General features: G+C 36.5%; 1 protein-coding gene across 10 annotated transcripts in view; it reads left to right on the top strand.

Annotated features, from left to right (window-relative positions):
* The window catches only part of SEMA6D (semaphorin 6D), a 589434-nt gene that overhangs the window by 203014 nt on the left and 360377 nt on the right, over positions 1-26043 (top strand). For all 10 annotated transcript variants that reach the window (XM_072345109.1, XM_072345121.1, XM_072345119.1 and 7 more), the window contains one exon: positions 11342-11433. The gene's annotated coding sequence lies outside the window, so the exon portion shown is untranslated. The remainder of the gene's footprint in view (positions 1-11341; positions 11434-26043) is intronic.

Raw genomic sequence — 26043 nt, 5'->3', positions numbered from 1 at the left:
CCCCGAAAAAGACTGTCAAAGGGCTGTTCCCTCAGCAGTCATGACCTAATTGAGGATTTTCTTATTTCCACTCGTTCTGATATCTTACATATTTAAAAAATAAAATAAAATTTAAAAATAATAATAAAAAAAAAATAATCAGCCTGGGAGAAACAGTAACCAGCACTTTTGGTTCTGTGTTACCTGTTTTTAAGACCACTCAGCTGGCTGAATTCCTTGTAAAGCTTTGCTGGTAGTCTTTATGCGTAGCATGAAAAACTGCTGTATCTCCAGTGGCCTGTGAGAATACTTGAATGTCCTGTTCTGTTCCCAGTAGAGCTTTTCCTATTGCTTGCTCATCTACTTAATTCTAGAGAGGCAAATCCTATTCTCTTACTCCTAAACTGTATAATGACCAAAACAGATTATAGCATGTGCATGGAAAAATAGATGTTCTACAATTCTTTCTTCTCCTGAATCCTTTTGTAATTGATTTTCCTCTAGTCTTTTCTCTCTGTTTTACAATCTGATTTGCTTTGTGTTACTCATTCTTTGCCCTTTTTTTCCTGTTTATTTCCCAGCAATCTCTTCCAAATGTAACTTAATCCAAATGCCATTTACTTAAAAATAAAACCTCCTCACCCACAGATTTCCCGGGCCCTTTAATATTAGTTGAAATGAACTCAAACAGGCCTAACAAGAAATATTTTGAAGTGGCATGTAAACTTCCTGTAAACAGCCTGGTGATGAGGACTAAAGCGCTGTTTTGAGCCACCTCCCCAAAAAACCCAGCCTTGATACCAGTACAGTATACACCTACACTCAGGGTAAGAGGCAGTTGCAGCCACTGCTACAGTGAAGCACTGCAAATGAATGGATCTAAGTCCATTAGAAAATCCATGCTTATTTGCTAGCAGAAGATAAAAAAAGAAGGCTTTTATGCACTTAGAATTACATGTGTACATAGACACCGTGTGTAGCAGAGGAGATATGTCTGTAGTGTATTGATAGTGCAGTGTATTTTCTTTAGTATATCTGCTCATTTGGCTGACAGCACAGAGTTAAATAGAAGAGTGGTGTTAGGAGAGGAGAGGGTTGCTGTCAGCAGATGAAACAATGAAAGAGAAGGAAATGACTCCAGGGATAATGCCATTGTCCTTCAGGTAAATTGTAGATGAGATCATGTTAGTGTTTGAGCATGATGGTTAATGAAAAGAGTTGCAAAATGCACTACATAGGTTAACGTGGAGTATGGAACTTTGTTTATAGAGGCAAACAGAGTAAAAGCTAAATTTCTTAACTACTGTGCTGCTGGTATCTTTCTCAGATCTTACAATCCAAGCTAATTTTTCAAGAAGCATTCCTGTTCCAGCACAAGCATTTGAGGTCACCTATCTATGGCAACATCAATCTGTATTCACCAAGAAATGCCTGACGCTGGTCTCTAAAACAGATCTGCTTAATATCACACAAAAAGCTAGAATCAAAAGAGCATCAGGGCATGAAACCCACTTGCAAAGATGAACTATGTTTTGGGATGATAGAGAAGTGAACCATTCAGCAGAGCCCTGGAGTTGAGGCTGATGGTTCTGTAGCATTTATGTGACAAATGAGCTCTTCTCTAAACTTGGACAGAAGCGGTGGGGCATAGGTCTTTCTGGAAAGCCTTGCAGGCCCTTGCTTCTTAATTGTACATGTATTTGGGCATGTAGTGTGCCTACTTTGAAAGATTATCTTGAGTTCCTAGGTGAGAGCTTCTAGTCACACACAGTGATTTCACTCTATTAATGCCACATAACAAAGTAAGATGCATACATTTTCAACTAGACAGCAGTCAGGCTGGTGAATCGCGCCTCTTGAGATCCTATGAGGGAAAATGGGAAGCTTGTAACAGGAGAACATTGCAGGAAGGGTGGGAGATTGCAGACAAGTAATTGTGCCCAAAAGTATTGTACAGAAAAGATGTGAGGTGTTGAAAAAGCCCACATAGAAATTCCTCATGTCAAAGGAGCATATTGAAAAGGGACACTGGTGCAGAATCCTCTCGGTCTCTGCAAACAGATGTTGTGTGCACCCACAGAAGCAGCTCACATTGTCATTATGTATACACAAAGGGGACTTTGGAAGCACAGTATCTTATGAAGTTTGTCTCAAAGGCACCGCTGCAGTTTTACAGACTTAACAGTTTCTTCTTTTGCGTGTTTTCTTATCAGCTTATATGATCTCCTTTGAGTATTTCCAGTGGATTCTCTATTTGCTCACAAGGCCGAGGGAGGAAAGAAGAAAACATTTATGTTCCATGCACACTAGTATGTAGATAAAGCCCCATGTTCTTCAATCAGATTTTTAAAATTGGAATTTAGCTGCTGTGCAGTTTAGCCTCAGGCTGGTAATTTGGTGCTTGTTTCAGTCACTTGGGTCCCTAATCAGAAAAAGTACAGAGCTGAAGGAAGAGTTAGGAGGAAAAGGGAGGGAGATCAGGTTTGTACCAAATAACTACGTCCTCCTGTACTCAAATTCAACTTTAAATATCCTTCCCTCCACCCCCCCTGAAGAGAGTAGAAAAGAAACAAAGAAGTTATGTCCCAGTGACGGTCTCTAGAAAAGCATAAAATACAATAACACTGACTTTCTGTCCAGCCTCTCAAATATGTTTCAGAGGAAAATGTCTCTTGCCAAATGAAATGAAAGTTCACTTGTGAAGGGGAACATTTATTTTTTTACTGCTTCCATTGCCATACATACGAATGTACTTGTTCTTTCTGTGCACGTATCTATACAGGTGATATATAAGTAGTGTATTCGCAAGGGCTTAGAGCAAAAATGAAATAATTTTCTCTTTTTTTATTGGCCATTTTTCAAAACACCAGTGCCGCCCCCAAACTACTTTTCTTAATGTTGTTTGGAATGGGGGTGGATGTCACTAGGCTTTAAACCTTTTTGTACACTAAAGAGGGCTCCAAGGCTTCCTTTCAGCCTTTAAAAGCTGTCTTGTGAAATAACGTGCCCCTTGGAGCCCAGAATTAAGTGAACAGGGTGTCTGTGATGCAAGGAGTGAGGAACACTGTGCCATTGGGTCTCTCACATTGTGATCTTCAGAAAGGAAACTTCTATATGGGCTACTGCTGTGCCCAGGCAGCTCCTCTGGCCTTTGTTTTCCCCATTATTTGGCCCTGACTTTCTGATCTTCCCGTTTTTAGGAAGCCGTTTCCATGGTGCAGGAGCTGCATTTCTGTGGATACATACATGTATAAAAAAAAAAACAAAAACGATACCCCTGTGTCTGCTTTAGCATGGGGGATAATCTATCTTAATGCCCTCATCAATGCAGGTTTCAGAGAATATGAGTTGCCATAGTGGGTATAGTAAATGGGATTACTGTAATACACTGTTGGAAGCAGATGGCTTTAGAATCATGGCCTGTTGTATATTTTGTCATATGTATTTTTTCACTTAGAAAGTTGTATTAATTGAAAGGCAATGCTTTTACTCAGCCAGGAGTTACTGACCACTTTGACCAACAAAACGAAAAAAAGAAGTGCACTCTCCAAAGCTTCAATTACACAGCTGATCAAGAAGGACTAGTACCTCCAGTGGCATCGTTAGTTAGAGGGAAGAGATAGTTACATTAATCAGGACTTCTGAGGATGCTGATAATGATAATTCTTTCCTAATGTGCTGCTATAACTCTCAATTGTTTCATATTAAGCCGAGAAGACGAGAAGAGTTAGAAGAAGGTACACATTTTAATAGAAGCAATAATTCTGCTTGAAGGGTTGTCTGGAAACTGGGCTGAGGAAATGAAACCAATAGATCCCATTTTACTGAATATAGCTGTGCAGGAAGAAAAGGTCATAGACTTGGGCCTAATTCTGCTTTGTTTTGAAGCTGATGCTGGCATTTTTCGATTCATTTTATGGTTTTAAAATGGGACGGACATAGATGTTAAGAATTACTGCAAACTATGAAATATTTTCTTTCCTTTGTCTGTATTATATTCTATAGGCTTATTAGCCACTGTGACTCAGATGCTTTCCACAGTCCTCAGTTATACTTGTTTATACCAGGTGAAGTTCCAGTTAACAATTTTTCTTACTGTCAGGACTTCACCTATAATTTTTTTCACTGATGGGCTCTTAGCTGTTATAGACTACTCAGTTATCCACTATGAACTGCATTCTTACCCAGAAGCCCACGTAAGTGAGTAGTAATAAGTAACGGCTTTTGAATTTTCATGACTTGACCATCACAGGTCAGATTCACATTTAATCTAAAGCTCCCCTAGATGCTGTGGCATTATAAAGTTCCTTTATCATGGATATAAAATAGACCCAGTCTTTTGAAGAATGAGACCACATGTTTTCTCATAGCTCTTTCATTTACCGTAAGCACTTTGCAGTCTGATCCCATTTTCCTTTATATTGTTTCCTTTTGGGAAATCTAAGTGGTGAAATTCTTAACACAGACTTGTGGCTTGGTAGCTTCCAAGCACTTCAGAAGAAAGCAATCACTGCCAAACCTCGTTTGCAATGTCTCTTAGTAAGTACTATGTCAGTGTTGCCAGGATGGTTACATAATCTGGACCTCTTTTACTACAGAACAAAGCAGTGACAGGTTCAATAAATTATGCACTATTGATCAAACTACCTGTTGAGAGAGGAGATATGGACAGCCTTTAAGCAGTGTCCCCTTGTATTCTTAGTATTCTCCCTCTACTTTGATAGGAACCGAGTGCTCAGTTGCCATTGATGGAAGGATAAAAATACTGTAAAAACCTTCAGACTGTTTATTTCCCTGTAGCAAAAAACCTCTAGATTGCAAAAATTCCTTTTTGGATCATCTGAAGCCATCGGCTCTCATTGTAGCCAACCACTTGAATGGCTTCGGCTGTCAACATTTTGCAGTCTGATGTTGAAATTTCTACTCATTCTCATTGTTGGAGTGACACACTACATGTACCAACCTGAAAGCTTGAAGATTTATTAACAGGGTTAACATTCTTGTCAGGGCGTATGTAATTCCTTAAGGAAATTCTTTCCCTCTGTTAATTCTGAAGTAGTGCTGTTGCATATCTTTCACCATTTATAAAGCAGTATGGTCTAATTGCTTTCTATGAAGAAAGAACTCATGCTCTGTTGGCTTAAAATTCCTCATTTATTCCTTGAGCTGAATGTTGGGGAAAACTCAGCTTTACCTTAGAAAAGGAATATCTAATCAGTGGATTAGATATTGCATTTGCAAAGCTTGTCAGTTGAACTATAGAAAAAGGTATCCATTTTATTATTATTTAAAAAAAAATACTATGGAATATAAGCGCTGTGTTACTATAGTAACATCTACTACAATGTTATATGTTTGAGTAAACATAAAAAGCAGTAGATATTGTCCAAACTATATTTATTTCCTAAAAATTAAGATTTTTTTTCATATATATTTTCCCACATTGTTCCTCCTGCCTCCTTCAAATTGTAATGCTACCTGCTTTCCCAAAGTTGCTAGTGAGCTCTGACTGAAAAGCAAATGTACTGCCATTAACTTATCTGTATTTCTGTGGGTAAACAGGACTAGATTCTTCTGGAATATTAAGCTACTCTATTTTATAAGCATCAAAATGAAATGAATATTTGCAAAGGTCAAGTTACAGTATGTGGCAGGGAATAGCATGCCAAAAACAATTACAATTACTAGAGTTGTGAAGGAAAGTCACACGCACCACATATTGCTCACAGGTGCTCTGTGTGAAGTTCAATCCAACAAATGTCAGTCCACTCATTTACACTAGGAGAGTGCCAGTCATGTAAAAAGCAACACAAGAACAGATGCTTTATGAAAAACAAAACCCAATACAAATAAACTCTAAACTGATTATAAAAAATTCACACCAAACAAGTATTAAAACCCATATGAACTGCATTTGAGATTCAGCAAATGTTTTGCCTACATTTGGGATTCTGTGAATGATTTTTGAGGCAAGAGAAAAAGTGTTCTGTTGTTGTTGTTCTTCCTAAGTCTTTTGAAACCTCGTCGCTTCATCTCTGTGAAGTATTGTTTTTCCACTTTAGTTCATCTGTTTCTCTCTCCGTGGTCTTTGAACTTTGGCTTTCAAAAGGTCAAAAAGTTTGCACAAGAATGATGAAATTCCAGAATGTGGGGTATTTTTGTTTTATTTATTTATTTATTTATTTATTTTTGCGGAAGTGCTGAGGACCAAAGTTTGGAATTTAGCATGTATTTTGTAAAAACCAGCCCACTGAGTGTGCTATGACTGGCTTTACAATCTGGTTTAAAAGAAAAAAAAAAAAAAAAAACAGCAACCACAAAAAAACCCCACAAGCTATGGATGGGGCTTTAGCATTTAATGCAAACATTTCATGGTGACCTGTTTTTTTTGCTGAAAGTTAAAGTTAGTATCATAGATACAAGAGAGCCAGGTTCATCAGCTGCCCATGCTTTTCTTCTCTGTTGACAAGCATTCCAACTCGCACGATACTATGATACTATGATACTATGATTTGCAGATGCCCCGGTTGTAGGTGGAGATTCTAGCACGGGTTGAGAGTTACTTGAATATAAGAGTTTGTAAGGTCAGGTAGATGTTTATAATGTCACATCTTTTGGTTTTGGTTTTGTTTCTGTTTGTAAAAAATTGATGCTCTGCTTCCTGTAAGGAAAAAAGATCTCTTAAGAGGCAATGGATTCTGTTCTGGTGACATTTTCAGTAGTCCAATTTCATGTAAGCCATAACTACTTCTGGATATAGGCACCCTAATCAGATCCAGTTTACTGTGCTGCTGGCCAGTCCTGGCCTGTGGAGATTTCTGAAACACTGGAATCAAACACAGCTGAGTTGAGCAAATATTTAAATGAAAGTTGGATGCAGATTTTATTCTTTTTGTGTGTGTTTTTTTTTGTTTTTTTTTTTCCTTTTAATCCAAAATGAATGTAGGAACTCTAAGGTTCTGAACATGTACACCTGCAGCCTGAAATTTTATATGCGTCAAGACTGCTGCAGAGCAAGCAGCAGTAAAACGCACCAGATAAATTGTCTCAACTCTGACCATAGAGACCACCCTTTTGGATAAAAGGCTAACTAATGTTCCTTTCTCATTTAATCCTTTGCTTTTCTACTGAGAGGGTCACCAAGGGACTCATTCCCGCTAGCAGCTAGTCTGGAACCACACATTCATTTCACATATGCCACTGAACAGATCAGTGATGCTAATGATTTTCAGATGCTATGAACTGGAATTGAATCCGATCCTATGACCAGGAGGTTAAAGGCTCCAAATCCAATTACTGAACCCCAGAGATCTCAAGTCTTTTTCTTAAACATGTTGTCAGTGATGGAAACTATAGTGAGCTATTGTATTCAGCCAGGTAGACCAGCAATGTGAAGGCAAGCTGCTAGGATATACACCTTTCAGACAGCACATTCTATCTCTTCTCCCTTTCTAGATGCTTCAGAAAGGGAAGAGAATAGATAAGGGGAAAAAACAACAACAACAACAACAAAAAAACCATATACGGTCCTATCTTCAACTCTGCATATGTTAAGTGTTTGAAAATATTGGGTTATTCCTAAGTGGTTATTCCTACTGAGCATCTCTTATTCTTGGTCTGTCTACATCTAATGTTTGATATTCAAGATTCATGCTTAGCATCTGATTGATGCACCTTCTTGCCAGTTTTCTCTTTGCTGGTGCTGCTGTGTGTCATGGCTGAGGGTGGCACACACGTACAGGTGGGCAGTGTGGCAAAGCATGAAAGTGCAGGGCAAGAACATGAACAGTTCTGCCTCCAAGTCATCCCTGCTATTCTTCTTCCTCATTCAAGTAGCTGTGTGATAGTATAGACCCACTTTGTGCACAAGGAAGACTTCAGCTGCTTTCCAGCTGGCCTCCTGCAGCATGTACTGGTTCCTGGGATTATTCCTGTTCAGTTGTAGGACTTTTCATTTCCTCTTGACTTCATGAGAGTACTCTGCCAAGTTCTGCAGTCTGTCTGTGTCCCTCTGAATGGCAGCATAACATATGGAATATCAAATATCTGGCCCAGTTTTGTATCATTTGCAACTTTACTGAGGGTGCACTCTGTCCTATCATCCAGGTGATTAATGAAGATGTTTAACAGCACTGCTTGACCTGTTGACCCCTGGATACATCACTAGGGATTTGCTTCCAGCTGGACTTTACTGAGCAGGGCACAACCTTCTGGGCCTGATCATTCATCCAGTTTTCATTTGACTTCAATGTACACTTTGGAATTTGGAGCGGAATTGGCAATTGCTCATGTTATCTCAAAGAGGAAACTAATCAGAATGCAAATAGATTTTCCTTTATTTTTCTTTTTCAGAGAGAGCTCTTTCTTAAACAAGATGACCTCTCTGTAAAACATAAAAATATCAAAACAGTATATAGTGAATACTATACATACAGTATATGAGAGATATCTAATAAATGACATTGTATTGCTTTTGATCACATTCTCATTGGTGAGAGATATAACATAAATATCAATAATGAATTTTAGTTTCTGCCATAAATAGCGTTCAATTATGTTTTAGAAAATAATTTTAAACTCTGTGCTCATAAGAACAGTTTGTGTTTATTTGCAATATAGCTCACTATTACTCTGATTGAATTAAGGTAAAGGTCTGTTCTTCATTGGGTGAAAATAATTTGGCCAATTTATAATCTGGAAAAATTTACAATAGCTATTACTTTCATGAAAAGAATGGACAAACAAATCTTATCTAGAAAGACATAATACAAGTAGAAAAAGAGTGGAGGCCACAGAAGAGATAAGAGGGCAGTATTAAAAACACTTGTTAGCTAAGGAGGCTGTTGTTTTGTTTTTTTTTTCCCTCCCTGAAAAACAGGATGTTTCATGCCCAAGTCTTCCCGGAAATGAGCTTATCTACTGGATAAACTCGGTTCCTTTGGAAGAGTTAATTTCTATTGACAATGGACAGCCACGTTTGCCAAATGAATGCTATGAGTGGTAAATAGTAAATACCACTTTATTTCCTTTTATTTATTTATTTCACAACTGGGAGCTGTATAAAATTCTGGTAACTGGAATATCAAAGAATGGAAGTTGTGGATGTAATGTTAAATTCAGTCAAACATAACTTATTTATCTTCGTACAAGTCTCAAACATGCTGCTATGATCAAAACTTCCCTGTTGATGCCATTCTTCATACACGTTTCTTTGCTTTGTGTACTTTTATCTACAAGTGTGAAGACCAAGGCAGGCTCGGTCTGAGAAGTCTAGCACATGCTCATGCTGAAGCAAAACTGCAAGTGCTTGTCAGAACTCTGCATGCTGCTTATCAGAATGGAGTGCAGCCTTATATTGTAAAACAATTACAGTAAATACATCTGAACTACGCTAATGCAATTGAGAATCTTCAGTGATGGCTGTTTGGAGTAAATGTTACACATAGAATAATCCATTATTAATTTATTTTGTTTAGAAAAATAGGATTCTGTCTTTTGAAAGTGCTATTCTTCAGACAACCTGGATGACAAAGCTTGATTCTATATTAATTATTTCTTTGGCAAAACTGGGACTAGATATCATTTTGCATTAAAAAAAATAATTTTCATATATTTATATGCATGTACATATGTACATTGAATCGGAATTTAAAGAAAACAGTGAAGAAAAAAGAACAGTATGTTTTAAAGAGCCAAATGAAGGTAGAGGATTGAGTGGGAGGTGAACGTGTCTGGGCTTGGTTTCTTGTTTTGAGATTTTAATGTTAGATACAGCACACAGACTCCTGGGGATTATAAAAAATTGAATTTTTGTGATGAAGGATTTTATGGCATTTCTGAAGTATGAAATCTTCTCAACCATTGCTGCAAGCTCAGGCAAGCTTAACATCACCTCCTCAGCATGATTGGCTATTTCATTATGCAATAGAGAAGCAGTGGAATTTACTTAAGATTTAAAAAGAAAGCTTCATATGCAGGGGGCAATTTACTAGCCTTCAAATATCTCTATAGAAAAGATTTATATCTGTATACGAAAATATAGGCACATTTTCTCTATTACCGTTTCTAACTCTTCATTTATACACAACAAATCTCATGAGAAATATGTGCAGGACTTCATTCTGTACACAGTAGGTTAGTATTTTACTTTTTGCCTATGAAAAAAGTAAAATGTATGCTATTGCCTTCAAAAAGAATTATGCTGAATTCCTGAATTCTATGTTCTGGCATATGTTGTTGCAAATAGTGGGGGGGAAAAATGTACATTGCATGTATTTGATGCCTTCTCTCTAATATGTAAACTTAAAAAAGCTTAAATTGTGTGAATATTCAAATTTTTTATCAGCTAATGCAGTCTCTTGTGCTTGTCATCATTTAATTTGCACGTGGTGGGGTAGTTTCCATAGTCTAGGCCAGTTATAATGTGCAACCAAGCCATTCCTGAGTTCCACTAGATCTTATGGCTTATGCTGTGTCTGGATCACTTCCAAACCATCATTTGACTAACTAGTATCCATCTACAGGTATAGGGAGCAGAAATGGTAGAGCCTTGTGGTTTCTCTACCTTATATCAGATGCATGATTGCCTATTGAAAGTTTTGAGTCTCCTCCCTTGGAGATCTTCAGCATCTGCACATGGTCCTGGTAAACCTGTTCTGGTCGGCCCTGTTTAAGCAGGGTGTTGAACTGGGTGACCTCTACAGGTCCCTTCACACTTCAGCCATTGTGATCCTGAGAAAGATAACCACTGGTGCCCAATCCCAAGCACATGTATTTGGAAGTCGAAGATGTGAATGTTTGCCCTGTTTGATAAAACACACACAGAGATGCAGATGACCTGAGCTGAAAACCAGGATGTCTTAAATTGTCACAGATGCTCTGAGCCTTTCTGGCAGCGCCAGATCCCTGGTGGGGGACAGGTTTCACCTGCAGGCATAGCTTTTAGAGACACTGAATCCATGTACTTATCCCTCTGAACTAAAGATGGGTACAGATGTAAAGTTTAGAACCAAGATTATGACAGCCTTTTTTTCTTTATTTAGGCAAGTTATTTTAGATATATCTTTTTAATGTTAAATCTTGCACAGGGTGATGAAAAAGGCTGCATAATTAATATAGAAGACTCACTGAGAAATTAACCTGTATTCCTTTTTTGCTCCCTTCTTTTGTACATCTGGCTGATGAAAAGGATTTCTTTTACTCTGTGTGAAGTAATGAAGTATGCAGGTTTTAAGGACGTTAATTAAAACTAGTGTTTTGATTCTTTTGCACAGGCTACTTAATCAATTAGCTGTATTTGCAAAGCACTTTTCAGGACTAATTACTGCCAAATAATAAGTGGTTTTCTTTTATTAACTTTAAGATGCAGAGGATGCCAAGAGAAGAGGAGCCTCGTGTGAGACCTCAGCGGGTAGCTTCTCTCCTCCCTCATTCGGATTCAACAGGAGCAAGCAGGTCAGTCCTGACACAGCAGCAGGTTTTGTGTAAAGCACAGCAGTTCCACTTGTAATAACTCTTGAGCTCTGCATGAGGAGGTGTGTTCTATTTCTCTATATGGACTTGGGTTTTTGGTGATTTAGGTGAGACAGTCTGTTCGTACCCATGGGAGCATAGGATTTGGATTCATAAGGCTGTGGTCAGATGTGTGTCTGATCTGCTGTAGAATTAGTTCTTCTCCATACCAAGATGTTGGAGCACTGCACATGTACTGGCACTTTGACCAAGATGGACAAAGAGGAGGGACTCCTAATAGAGCTCAGGATAAACACAACATTCCTTGCTCTTCCCTCTCAAAACTGCAGTTCACCATCCATAGAGGTGTTGGATCAAGAGAAGCAGATTTGACAGGCTTATGTTACATTTTATTTTTCTTTCTGGCAAAGGCCAATGGTGTTTCATGGTGCATTAAATACAAACTGAAGAACACTGGAGGAGGAAGTATTATTTATTTATGTACTAATATCAGCAGTTCATGATGGCTGACATAAATGACTTTTTGGACAGTCAAGCTATTGAATCTTTGACAGAATTATTGAAAGCAGAGGTAAAACCAGAGTATAATAGAAATACAAAACTTAATTATGAAGAACATTTTACAGATCTCTGTCTTCAGTATGTTAAAAAAAAAAATATGGAAGTGTAAAATTGAGGATAGTGCAAGCACTCCTCTGCTAAAATAGAAAATACCTGCATAAATAAATCTGTGTTTATAGCTCAGGTTCTTAACCTTAGCATGCAATTTCTCTGCTTTTGTGAGAGTTAGTAGGAAGATTAACATCTCTTAGATGCAGCTACTGTGGTTGTTAGCATATTACTTATTTCAGAAAGCATAGGCCTGACAGAATATGAACAGGGCAATATACCTTGTGGTGGAAATCAGGGTCATGAATTTACTTATCTTGTGGTCTCATTTTGGCAAAGCACTTCCAGATCTGAAAACTCATCCTGAGGAATTTCACATTTCAGTACTTCTACTCCTCCACGTGCATGCTAGACGTGTAATTACCTAGCAAAAAATAAATGGGAACTTGATAAGTTGGTGTTTCTGAGATAGCAGTCTCCCTGGCTAAGCATAAAACCATACTCCTTTCATCTAACTGTCTTCTAAAGAGAACTACAGATTCTTGTTTTCGTGAAATCTATGCATGCCAGATTTCAGCCTAAGAAACACTTTTATACACAGCTTACAAAGCCTTAGAGACATACTTCCATTGACTACAGCAGTGTGAATTGTGCTTGTCATGGATTTAAGTGCTGCTATTTATAAAAATCTTGGCACTAGAAGCATCCTTCCATTAAGACAGATGTGAAGCAAAAGCATATAAATGGATCAGAGGGGGTGTAAAAAGAGAATCAGTCCCCTGGGTTTATGAAAGGCTGGATATGAGGAAATGCACAAGAAATCCTTGAATCGATATTCAGTTGATTGTTCCCATGCTACATGAACTTTGAGAGTCCATACATTCAAGGATTATTTGATCTCCTTTTGACTCCATTTGTTTTGTGAAGGTTTCATGCAGTGTCTTTGCTGAATAGAATTTCAAAATCTTCATTCAGTATCTTGGAATTACCCCAATCTAACAATGATGTTTTTATATTGTGTGTGGAAAATGGCTATCTAGAGTTATCTTGGTTTCTTTGGAGGAAGAAAGACATTTATATATTTCTGAGTGCCAGCTTTCTTTCTCTCTCTCTTTTTCTTGTTTGTTTGGTTTTTTCCTCTGTAGCTAGATAATAGCCATCATGACTACGGACAGTTTTGTTCACATTAGTTATTATTTTCACTGTCCTACTTGCAAAATTAATTTATTACTTTAGTGTAGAAAAAGGATCTTCTCTCGAGTCCTACTGACTAGATTTCAAACAGAAAAAAAATACTTGAAAACCCTGAATGCTTTTAATGAGAAAAAAGAATGGACATACTGACTTCAACATTATGTTTGCAACAGACGCCTCTGTTGTAAATGTCTCAAGTGAACATCATCCAGTGGAGAAATATTTATTAGGTTTTATAACTTATTTCATGCTTTTGATCCTCCTAAAGGATGTTCTTTAATGTCTCACATTTGATTTGCCCCCCATTTATTTGAATAGGTATCCTTCCCTGGAATTCAGTAAGGTTTTTGTTTGTTTGTTTCTTTTTAAATATGGCAATACTGAAGAGAAAAATCTTTTTCAAACATCAAGAGATAACATGATAACAGATAACAGTAACTGAGTCTGCTTTTTGACTTCAAAATCAGTATGAGATTTACCAACAAGTAAACGCAGTATGGATGAAGTAAAAAATTATAACCCTTTCTTCAAGAGATACAGTTAGCATCCTTTTTTGCATTCAAATGCAGTAAAAATATAATGAAGCCCAATGTCAAAAGATCCATCCCAAAATCAAAAGAGTAGAGGTAGTAATAGAGTTGGCAACAACTAGCCTATATCTAATGATAAAGTAGTTTATTTATGAAAAGGAAGAAGAAAAAAAATCAGAAACTTGGTTTTTATGAACTTGGAATGATGTGTTTCCAAAAGATGCAGAAGTTAGTGATTCATGTTCACAGTATAGCAATCAGACTTTGATTTGTGCTCAGAAAAAAATGCAATTCAATGTTAATAGCCAGTGCTATCAGCTACCCAACAATAAACAGGGCTATCTGCCTCTGCAGAGATCTGGGAACTGTAGGTAAACCCTTAGTTCCTTGATAGAAAATAAAGCACTTGTTTCCTACTGTAATGCAGTACTGTTGAGGAGGGTACATAGCTGACTGATTCTATCTCCAAATATAAAGATTTTGATTCTTATTATGAATTGCAATTTCCTATTTTTTAATTTATTTGTTCTTTTTTTTCCCCAAAGTAGCTTGATATTTTATTTTCACCTTGAAACTTTGCATTCTACAGAGAGCCAGAAACTTGTCTAGGGAAAAGAAACGTTAATAGTTTACATCATCGACTCTCTAGAAAAGATTATGGTTTCTGATAACCTTGTCTTTAATGAAAGCAGATTCTCAGTTGCTAGAGGTAGAATTTGCTATTGAAAACCCAGATGATTTCACTTTATCTGCATCTAGTTGTTTCTACTGAGAGTGAATGAAAAGTGGAAATGTATAAATTGTTGTTATTTTTGTTCCATGCTAACTAGCAACATTAATAGGGGAGCTTCATTTGCATGATCACATGGTTACTGGCAATCTGTGACTTGGAAAAGTTGGACTCTGAACAGGCCTAATTAACAGTGAAATGGAGCCGGAAATTAATTGGCATCAAACTAGGTGGAGAACAGAACTTGGATCTCCTCTCTTGCAGTCTGGTTCCCAACTCACAAATCTGTGTGGACAGCAGGTTTTTTGTTACCTAGATTAGAATAAGATTTCCATCTCCACTATGGATTTTTCCTATCTTTTTTTTTTTTTTTTTTTTTTTTGAACTGACTTTTTTGATATTAAGGAACCTCTAAGTGCATCCAATAGTGTTTTATATGTTTGATTAACCAATGCATTCTAAATATCCCAGGAAAATTGGCTGAGAGCTATTTGTTCATTCTTATTTCTTTAAGTTGTTTGGTGTTTATTTATTTCCCTAATATATGTTAACATCAACTTGAAAGTAAAGAAAGAGGCTAGAAACACTGCAATACATAATTATTTTAGATTGGAGTCTTACATGTGAGATGAAATTAAGATTTAAAAAGAAAAAAAAAAAAGCCACGATGACTTTAGCTGTTGATTACTTGTCTATAGGCAGGGAGTATTAATTTTTATTAGTTTTTAAGGCCAGAAGTTCATTATGGAAATGATGTTGATCGTCTCAAATGGTTTTCCTGGGGCAGCTTAGGATCTTATTTTCTAATGAACTAACACTTAGGCCCAGAGCCCTGTGGTTTGGCATCTCTCTATTTGAACTATAATTTCCACAGACTTTGTAGCAATTGGATTGTGATGTAGTCTGACATTAGGTACTAGATGAAGTCTTGCAGTTGAAAGAGCAAGGGTCTGAAGATTAGGTGTTACTTTCAGCCAGTGATCATCAAATCTAAATTGTTTTATGTTTGCTGACTCCTGACATTTTTCAGATCCATCCATTCTCTTTCTATTTCTGTTGTTTACTGCGCACTTCTAATGTAAGCCGTTCACCCTTTTCTCCTCTGCAAAAATGTATAGCTAGGAGACTGGCATATTTTCACTCATCTGCAGCTTTAATAGAACATCTTAAGTGCAACATTTCTTTTATGCTTCATATAAAACCTTGATATTTTTTAGTTTCTTTATATAAGCACAATTTAAAATTTAGTACAAAATGGAACTATTGGGAAATAAGTCATAAAGATGGCACTCTAATGTGATCTTGTTTTTAAAATTTAAAATTTAAATTATTTCCAGTGATTAAGCAAAGATGAGCATTGCCTGAAGTGCCTGATTTATGGGGAATGATTGAGAAAGTAATTACAGTGAGCTACCTCTTTGGCAGAGGCTGCAAACACTAGGATTGTGCTGATTAAAATCATATTCAAATCCCAGAAATTACTACTGTTTTAGAAGAACAGTACTATAGATTTTAGAGAGGAAACAGTACAAGCCAATCCATGTGTTTAGTCTAATTCTATCCGTTATGTATATATCTATATAAAATAGTAGTTTGCATACAATTTTAAGAAATATGTCAGCATTTTATTTTATTAGCTCTAGCATGATCTCAGCCATCGTAAGAAAGGAGCTATTGATCAGAATATTCTTTTTAGGAAGTTTCTTACAGTTTTAGTCCATCTCATCATGATTAGACAACACAAATTTCTTGATCTGCTGCTTTGAGACAGCAGAGGGCAGAGAGTCAGTTATTGGAAACTTGAAGGAGCACACCACAACTATCCCCTGCACATTGAAGCCCTGTGAGATGATTTCGTTGATTTTGTTTTGTTTTTTGGAGTTTTTTGTTGTTTTTGTTTTCCAATCAAGGACAGAGCTAGTACTAATGCCAGCAGGACTGAGCAGTAATTACTCTGTATGAAAGCATGGAGATCTGATACTTGAGAGAAGCAGGGCTTAGTTAAGGAGATTGGTGTTCCCCTGCCAGCTCAGTTTGGTGCAATCACACACCTGCTGAAAGAAATACTGCTTCACCTGCTTAGGAATAAGCAAGAAGGTTTGGATGTAAATTCTTACTTTTACATCAGAAGTGTCCAACCTTGTTTATCTGGTGGCAAAATGGATCTTTAAAAGAAACAAGAAGTGAATGCTGAATTACCCAGGTCTGATGTGACTGATTAAATCATTGCTTTATGGAGCACAAGAAAGAACTCCAGTGTAACTTTGTAAAGGCTGGATGCAGCCAGGCTCCATAATACAACAATGATCCATTAAATGAGGCACTTCTAAAAAGGTCACTCTTTTTTTTTTTTCCCCAAAACATTGTGCTTTCACTGTGGAGAGAATTAATTATAATAAATACAGTGGCCATAAATTTGTTTTTATAACCCCTTGTCTTCAATCTGGAATAAATTAGTCGTCATCATCATAACAGGCAATGGTATTGAGATTTATGGCCTAACTTTATCGCTAGTGTTATTCAGCAGTGTTACAATGGGACTGACTTTGATTTAAGTGTGTATGCTCTGAATTATATAAAGTGGGGGGCTGCCTCCTTCCTTTTTTGTTATTAATTACAGGATATAGCCTCCACCTAGGGAAAAACTGGCTTTCTGTGTTGCACTTATTCTTCCAGCATTCTTTCCACTGCACTTGTGAGCTTTTCCACTGTGCGGTGTCATTTTGCCTTTAAGGTGGAGATGCTAGACTCACCTTAGAGAAGTGAGTCTTTCTACACACACACTGAAGAAATTAACGAGTCGTGAGGAAGACTCAATTTTTTTATCAAGGGTCAAGAATCCACTAGTCTTAGTGAGGAGTAGAATTTACTATTTATTTTTCCTGCTTCCTTTTTAGAGCATCTCTATAAAAAGCATAATTTCCTACAAATGTTTTCAGGATTTCTCTCTTACTTTGTTAAATATTCCAAAAGCCCTACCTTTCTTAACCAGGTTTTGTTATGGTTTTGTGTGTATGAGAGGTGTTTTTTTTTGTTTGTTTTTGTTTTTCTTTTCTTTTTTCTATTAACTGGGGAAGTTCCTAACAAAACAGAGCTGTCATGAAGATTGTCCTGTCCATAAAGAGTTGACTGGAAACCCTATCTTTACTTATAAGGTGTCTACTTTAGTCTGTGTCGATATAGATCAGAAGTGCACAACAAGTGATAGGATGAAATAGCATCAATATTATTATCAATTATATATCAATTTTTGTTGATTTTAAACATAAAAGAATTTATGACAATCTGTCTTCATCATCCTGAAAGAGAAAATCTCTTTTGCAATAGCATCACAGAGATGTATAAGATACTTCTCTGTTTGTTAATATCCAGATTTTCTGAACAAACCAGTATTAGCAAAGCATCAGTAGTGCTAAACATACTTTTAATAACTAACACATGGTTCCACAAAAGCAAGAACTGTGTAGATTTCTAGCATTGATTATTTTAACTTTCTGGAAATTCTAAAATGATTCAGTTTTTCCTTCTTTTGAACATGTGTGAAGAATTAGAAAAAAAGCATTTTTATTTCTGAACCTATTCAGCTCATCCTGTACAACATGCCCAGATCAGCTCTAGCTGAGCATTTTGTTTCACACTTTTCCTCTGTGATTTTCCTGGGACCTTTGCCATTATGTTGATTAATATGTCAAACCAAATGTTGCCGAGTGAGACTTTTGCTACCTGGAGTGTGAGGCATACTGGCACAAGTTGGAGAAATGAACTTTAAAGTTCACATTGTTTTTGTTTATTAGCTTGTGTGAGTGAGGAAGTGAAACAGAAAGATGTGGTGCTGACTGGGAGACTCATTTGATCAAAATAACTTTCAAGAAATACTGTGCAAAAAGCAGAACTGGGGATGAGACCTATTGCTAATCTGAATGTTCAGCCTATCACTTTAAGTCACAGAGCAGAAAATTCAATGGGAAGAAGACCTCAATGCACAGGACTGGAGTTGAAATCTTTTAATTAAATTTAATGATTTTCTTCCTCATGGGAAATGATATAATTAGCTATTTTCTGACAAGTATTTTACCTCTAGATGCATGCATAAGCAGTCAGAGGAGTGCATTCAGAAGTACTTATAGATTATGAGATTTTGGAAAACATTAATTGTTTATGTGAGATCTTGTTTTCTTACTCCTGGGTTAATAAAATAATAAACAAGTATCAGTATCTTATGTAATAATGTTTTAAAGTGGTGGTCAGAGTCTGAGGCTGGCTTGAGGAGAGCAGATGCCACGTGCACTGTTACGGTCTTTGCAATGGTACAAACTGCACTACAACTTAGATAGTGGACAAATTAAATATAATGAAGTAAGATATTAAAATTATGTCTGAATTAAACTTAAGGGACCCTAATTTAAAGGAAATGGTCCATGCATATCCCTTTACAGGCCTTCTAACTTTAGGGAAGTTGAAATTATTTTGGTCTCTGAGCCTCTGTGCTTTGGACACCCAAGTCACATTGTGATTCTATCTAGTTCAGCATGCTGGCCTATTAGGTTGTTTGTTTTTTTTCAAACTTACATTCAACACAGTACCTGTTAATCACTTCAGTCTCTTATGGTTCTTTGTGTGGTAGAGGAAATGTCTAATGACATAGGCAAGTGTCAAGAACAAGATGCCCATTTGCCGCATATGTAGAATGTAACTAAATAGGTGGAGACACTAGGTGCATGTCCCACAGCACTGCATCCTTCATCCCATTTTATGAATCAGAGCTTTGCTACTAAACCCATTAATTTGAACGTATCTTCATTTGTGTCCTGTCTTAGCAGATATCTGTAGCTGTTTATTTAAATATATCTTAACATGACTATGGTGCTCATCTGTTAATTCCTTACGGATGGGAAAATATCCCTACGTCACTCTGAATTAGTCTTGCTGAAACTGCAGTACAGTAATGGAAAGTATTATAAAGATTTTGCACTATAGTAATGAAAACTCTGTTTTGTCATCTCTGAACTACTCACATTAGAGATGGAAGAAGGTGCTCAGAAAATGCCAAAAGGAGCTTTATTTATATTTATTTATATTTATATTTACTGATAAGAGCTAATAAATCTAATTTGACAATTACCTGAGAATTTTATAGCATTGAAAATACTACTTATTATCTTTTAAGGTTTCCACTTGCACAGTTTTCACTTGAACAGCTGCAACCGCAGACAAATGTTGGCCTGAAGGTCACAATCATTTAGCAAAAAGGCATTTTAAAGTGAGATGATTTTTAAAACTGTTCAAAACTTCCATTTGCTGCTGGTTTTTGAAGAGTAATTCCTTTAACCAATAAAGGAAATTTTTTTTTGGAATGTTGCATTTGAATTTAGAACTTGAAATCACTCCTGTTGGTTAATTACATACTTTCTATTAGATAGCCTTGAGACATTGGAAATATTTTCTGCCCCATAGTTTCAGTAAGATACAGTGAAAAGTGGCACAATTTCATGAGCAGCCATCTGTAAAAATACTGATTTCTTGGGACTCTACAACTCTGATATTAGCAAAGATGTCTCTAGATCTGTTGGGTCTAGATGGCTAGATTGCTGCTTCTGCCCCTTCTCAGACATATGTCCATGCTAAATCTCATGCACATTTAATATTATTTTTAGGCATTATAGGCCTGCTTTCTCAAATCAGTTGTACAGCTCTCTGAATTTGCTACTTACTTAAATATGCTTGTCAAACTTGTTTAATAGGAACTACCAAAGTACTGTCTTCTGATTTATCTCCTTAAGAGACTTCATGGCACAAGAGCACTGTACAGAAGCAAAGGAACCTTTTCTCAGTTTGTTTTTAAAATGTAAAAGCAGTTCCAGGACTATAGAAAACAAAATGCTATTGATCTGAGATCTCTGCCACCTGATGAGTTTGAACTAGAATAAACCATTTTTAGAAGGCAGTCTTGCCAACTTACTTTGCTGATCTTGCATTTAAGGTTAGTATTAACCTTAAGTATTAACTTGAAGCTTTGTGCTGTTTGCAACATAAGCAATTACCTGAAGGAAGCAGTTGTTTCCAAAATTTAGCTCCTGTGTAATTTTTTTTTTTTGTTTTTTTGCCACTCTTATTGATGGAACATCCAATGTTGATTTAGGAATAAGTTACTCAGCTGTAATGGCTAACAGTTTTTTCTGCATCTTCTTTCTGTTTAAAACTGAAGCCCCTGCTACAAAATGAACAAACAATGGAGCATGTGAAGATACAGCCTGAAAGCATCAAGGTAGAATTCATGTGTTGGGCAAACAGAAATCCAACAGCTAGTGATATATAATCATATTCCACTCAGAAAATTAGATTAAAACTTCTATTGTCCTCATAAATCAGATGGACTTTTCAATGCCTGAAATTTATTTCAGCCTTTCTTGCTAACCATTACCTAAAGATCTTTCTCTACTGCTGATTTAGAAGAGTGCCACCTACTGAACTGTTAGAATTGCTTAATAGTTTCTGATGAATCTACGAAATATTGACTGGATTGACCCCTCTTAATCATCTGAGATCACAGCCATATAATACATTTTAGTTCTATTAATTAATTATAGTTATCTATATATACATACATTCACTTTTTTGTGTGCACATGCATAAAATTAATGAATAGCTGTTGACATATCAAAACTCATCCACCACTGTCACATTAATCATCTCATTTCCTGGAAGATATCTTGCTTTAGACTGTATTTTTTTTGTGTATCTCTAAAGTGAATAGTTAAGAGATGGTGAAATACAATTTTCATTACTAAGGAAAGCCTTTAGAATATTTACTTACATTGTATAGCAAGCTGTTCCTGCAAGAATAATTCAGGGTAGCTTAGGACTCATAGAATTAGTAAGATTGGAAAAGACTTGTAAGATCATCTAGTCCAATTGTCCACCTTCCATGTCCCTTAGTATTGCATCTACTGTTTCCTTAAATACTCCCAGGTATGCTGACTCTACCACTTCCCTGGGCAGCCTGTTGCTACACCCAACAACTCTTTCTGAAAATAAATTCTTCCTAATATTCAACCTGAATCTTCCCCTCCAGACTGGGTGAATAGATGAGATAACTGAACGTTGTCATGTTAAGACATAAATGTACCTCCTTTGAACAAAGTTGGAGCTGATATTATTTTCAGTTTCTAGAAAGATGAGAAGTTCTGACAGACAGTAAAATAAACAAGATGTGTGCCCTGAAGCTCTAATTTTCTAGCCTCATTCTTAGCCAGGATGGCTGACTAGTAATATAACTAGGTGCAAGAATGGGATACCTTAGTTTTCCTCTGTGAAGATTCCATGAGAGATTGTTTTTATCCAGCAGACTAATTGCCATTAAAAGAGAAGCCCTGTGAAATGAGGAGATAATAATATCACTTCCAAGTATTAGCCTGCAGTTACACAGGTGTGGGTTCTCCTATCCCAAAATTTAATTTTCAAACCTTTTTGCTTTATCAGGGAGCCCGTCAGTCTAGTGTATGTTTTCTGATCAGGGAAGTCACTGGAACATGTTCATCTTTACAACTGGTATCTTTTTTTGACTGACATTCTTTGATAAGAGTATTTGCAAAGTGACAGTTGAAATTGAAGTGCACTCTATACACCGTTAACTTCTGAAATATTGTTGTGCATTAATTTTAACAGTTACTCTTTGAAACCAGTTACCAAAATCCTGCATGCCAAAGAATAAAAAATTGCTATTGATATTGTACCAGCACTTCCCACAACATGATTCTTGGCATGCACCCCTTTTCTCCCAAGGGGAACAAACAGCTGGAATATATGGTAATATTTTTCTGTTTAAAACGTAAATGAAATCTAATCACTTACCCATGTTCTCACACAGTTCCAGGTTGAAAAACATAAGGCTGTATTACAGGAATGATGCTGAGTGTAAGGTCAAATTTCTAAAAGAAAAAGTATACTAATTTTTTAAGTGGGTATTTGTAGTAGTTTCCTTTTTCCAATGAAGTAATGCATAGCAGCCATGGTTACAATGCCAAGAAACATATACAACAGTCATATATAAGTCCATGGCAGCTACTCAGTGAGCTTTCTAAGTAGCTGTCTCTCAGAAGATTTGCTCAATTCAGAAACCTGGTCAAAGTAGCTACTTTTAGTATTGGAGAGTTCAAGATGAAAACAGAGTACTGAGATTTATTTAACCTAATTAACTGGAGGGAAAAAAAGAAAAGAAGAGAAACAAATTGATGCAATATTTAAACCTGAAAAATCACTGTAATGACAAATGACAAGCTCGTAGCATGCAAAATCTTCTACAAAAGTGTCTGTTGCAGTTGTTATTAAAACTAAACTTATGATCCATTATTACCTAACCATTAAAAATAAATGAAGACTAAACTGGGTATTTTTGTCAGATGATATTTCAGTGCTCTCTGGAACGAGAAAGTTACTCAACAAATTTGGTTGCTGATGCCTCTCTTCTCAGAAGATTAGCCTCACAAGAAGCTTACAGGCCTTTATAAAAATTACTTCCTACTTTGTGTCCTTTCTTTCTTCAGTAATTACATGGACACTTTTTTAAAGTTTAATTTGTAGATCTTTAAAAATGTCTTGCATAGAACAGCTGTGCTGTGGTGGGAACTCCACAGTAGATCTACATTACTGGAGGAACACTCCATACATTTACATGCAATTACTCTTCTCCAGCACAAGTTTCCTGACCCCTTATCAGCCATAGCGTGGGTCCTTCCATCAGTCAGGTTGTTTGAGTTTGTGGATGCTTTTGCCAGAGTTATATCAACTAAAACAAAGTTAAGAAAAAGGCATATGCAGCTGCAGTGGTATTTGGCACACATTTGACTTTCTTTTTGATTGATGTATGATCATTTTTTTGTTGTCAAGAAAATTGTTTACACCATTTGACTAATGGGATGGATGGGCTGTTTAGGAGAGAAAATAGTCACATATGGCAATGGAAAAAACTCTTCTTTTGTTGGATTACTGCCCACATACCAACAAAATTCTCCATATGTCTTAAGTCCCAGCTCCAACTGGCTTTCACTGTAGCCAACAAGAGTTGCAAATAGTGAAAGTGGTTATGACAAGGATAGAGCATTAGTTAGCGACACCGACAAACTACATTAGTGCTGTGCATTTTACCTTTAATCCTGCTCCTAGAACAGGGTAAAATAAGGACAAAATTTGCTCCATTAATTTATGCATGGCTCCACACCAGCAGATTTCTTTTTAGATGCTCTGCTGTTAATGCCACTGTTTTTGCTGCTAGCAAATATCCCTTTAGCAAAACAGTCCAGAGCTGACCTTCAGCTGATGAGGCTGCAAGCATACAACCTTCATCCACCAATATGGGAAAAAGTGTCATACTAAGTACAAATTCCATAATATGAAGCCCTTGTTATAACATGATGGATAGATTTACTAGATAATTCAGTGATTTACTGACCAGATTAGTATAACAAAAATACAAGAAAAAAAAAAGAAAAGAGAAAAGGAGGGGGAGGAGAGGGGTTGTGTTTGTTTGTTTGTTTTATTGTATAAGGAAAAACATCAGACATAGTAAATTTTGTTTCTTGGCTCAGTGGCAGTGGCAGCTCTTTGCCTTTTTTTGGTAGGATACTCACCAGTGCAGTTGTGTTCTTTCACAAACTTTTATTTGTTAGGATGTAAGTTGGACTCTTGCTAACTCTGTCCACAGTTCATGTAAAAACAGAGAAGCAATCTTGGAGGAGAAAGTCTCTGCCTGTGCTATATTACACCCTTAAACCACTCATATTTGTTTTTCAATTTCTGTATAGCAATCATCTAAATTACAGAGTAAAAGTTTTTATGAATCACATGCAAAGTACAGACAGGATTCTTTTAAAAATCTAACAGTCAATGAAGTATTCATGCTTTCTGGAATGAAGTTGAGCCTCTATATATCATTGATACTTTATTAATGATTTCATTTTAAATACCACTATCCTGATTCACAAAGGAAGCTTTTTCCATTTTCCATCACTCTTCTGTTAAATATTGAAAGTGAGAATTTTCTGCTTACAGAAAAGGTAATTTCACAGATGACCACAATTGCTGAGGGCCAGAATCAGGAAATGATTATCTTCTTCTCTTCTCTTTCTCAGAAAGTCCCTGTCCTTGTTCATTAGCCGTACCCAGCAAGAGATGAAGAAGGTTTTATGAAACATTGTAATTGGGTGTCTCTTACTGATGCCACATTGATATGTCATTAGACTAATATCTTTTACTGACACACAGATACAGTTCAGAATAGATCTGGAAGCCTGATGAGTGGTATATTGTATTTTAAAAGATTGAAATGCATGTCTTATGTTAAAATTTTGTAATTTGCAGAGTCCTTTAAAAGGTGTCTGAAACCCCACTGCAGAGAGCTGTATGCAAACAATGTACGTAGGGCAGCAGAGAATGGTGGCAGTAGTACTAAGGGTAGTCCAAAAGTCTAAAGCAAATTAATACATATTCCATGTGAACGAGTTGTCTAGAACATACCTGCAGCACATAATGTGTCTGTAGTGGTATTATTTTCTTAACATGAGGACGTACTACTAGAGAATTTCTCCTTAAAGTCATTGGATAATATGCATTCCTATATGAAGACCTAGACTAAAACTCAAGCACCTTGTATTATTCAATTTGGAGCCTTCATATGAACAAGGAAATGGAAAAATGGACCAGTGCTATAGTATATGAACTGTGAGTATGTTAGACTTCATTCTAGCACAGGAATAACTGCTTTAAGCCCTTTGTTAGTCAGAAATGATCTGAGAGCAGGCACTTCATGGTTTATGCATGTTCTCATAAATCTCTGTAGAAAAAGTGTTGGAGATAGAATTTTCTCATTGTTTGAGTTTTTTAGATGAATGGCAAATGGAGAACCTCTCTCCATGTGAAGTTGGGGCATGGACACTCTTTTGGAGAAAGGAAAGAAAAAAAGTACTACAAAGAAAGTTTGAAGAGCCTTGTGCTCCTGGAGGGTTATTTCCCCTTCCTTTTCACAGCATGTGAAGCAAATTCAGTTTGAATGATTTGGGCATATCTTTATGCTAAGGAGCTTTGCGTCGCTAAGCAACATTTAGCAGTATGTAAGCACATTGAAGATGCCTTTGGAACTTTACATATCCATGTCTGCTCTGTTAGTTAGATAAAAGCTCCCTCCATGGGCTGATGCAGGATCAAGTTGTAAAGGGAGAATGACATAGTGATCAGAAGCTGAGCTTTTTCAAAGCTAAATAGGTTGTAGCACTTACTACTATCTAAACAAAATGTAGGACTCCACTGAAGAACCATGTAAGTGTTCTCTCATCTAAACTCAGAACCGTCTTTCATGTTGCAACTGTAGGGATGTTTACTCTCATTTCCAGTGACAGTAAGAATAAAAATCTATTTAAAGTGTCTAAGGGAGTGAATCACACATTCAACAGAAATAGCTTTCTGCGTTGAGTACTGTATTGCTCAAATTGTTATTAAAAAAGTAACGTGAGTAACTTTCTTTTTCATCTCAGAAAG

The sequence above is a fragment of the Excalfactoria chinensis genome, chromosome 10 (assembly GCF_039878825.1).
Source record: "Excalfactoria chinensis isolate bCotChi1 chromosome 10, bCotChi1.hap2, whole genome shotgun sequence".
Taxonomy (NCBI): domain Eukaryota; kingdom Metazoa; phylum Chordata; class Aves; order Galliformes; family Phasianidae; genus Excalfactoria; species Excalfactoria chinensis.
This window is presented reverse-complemented; position numbering and strand designations above follow the sequence as displayed.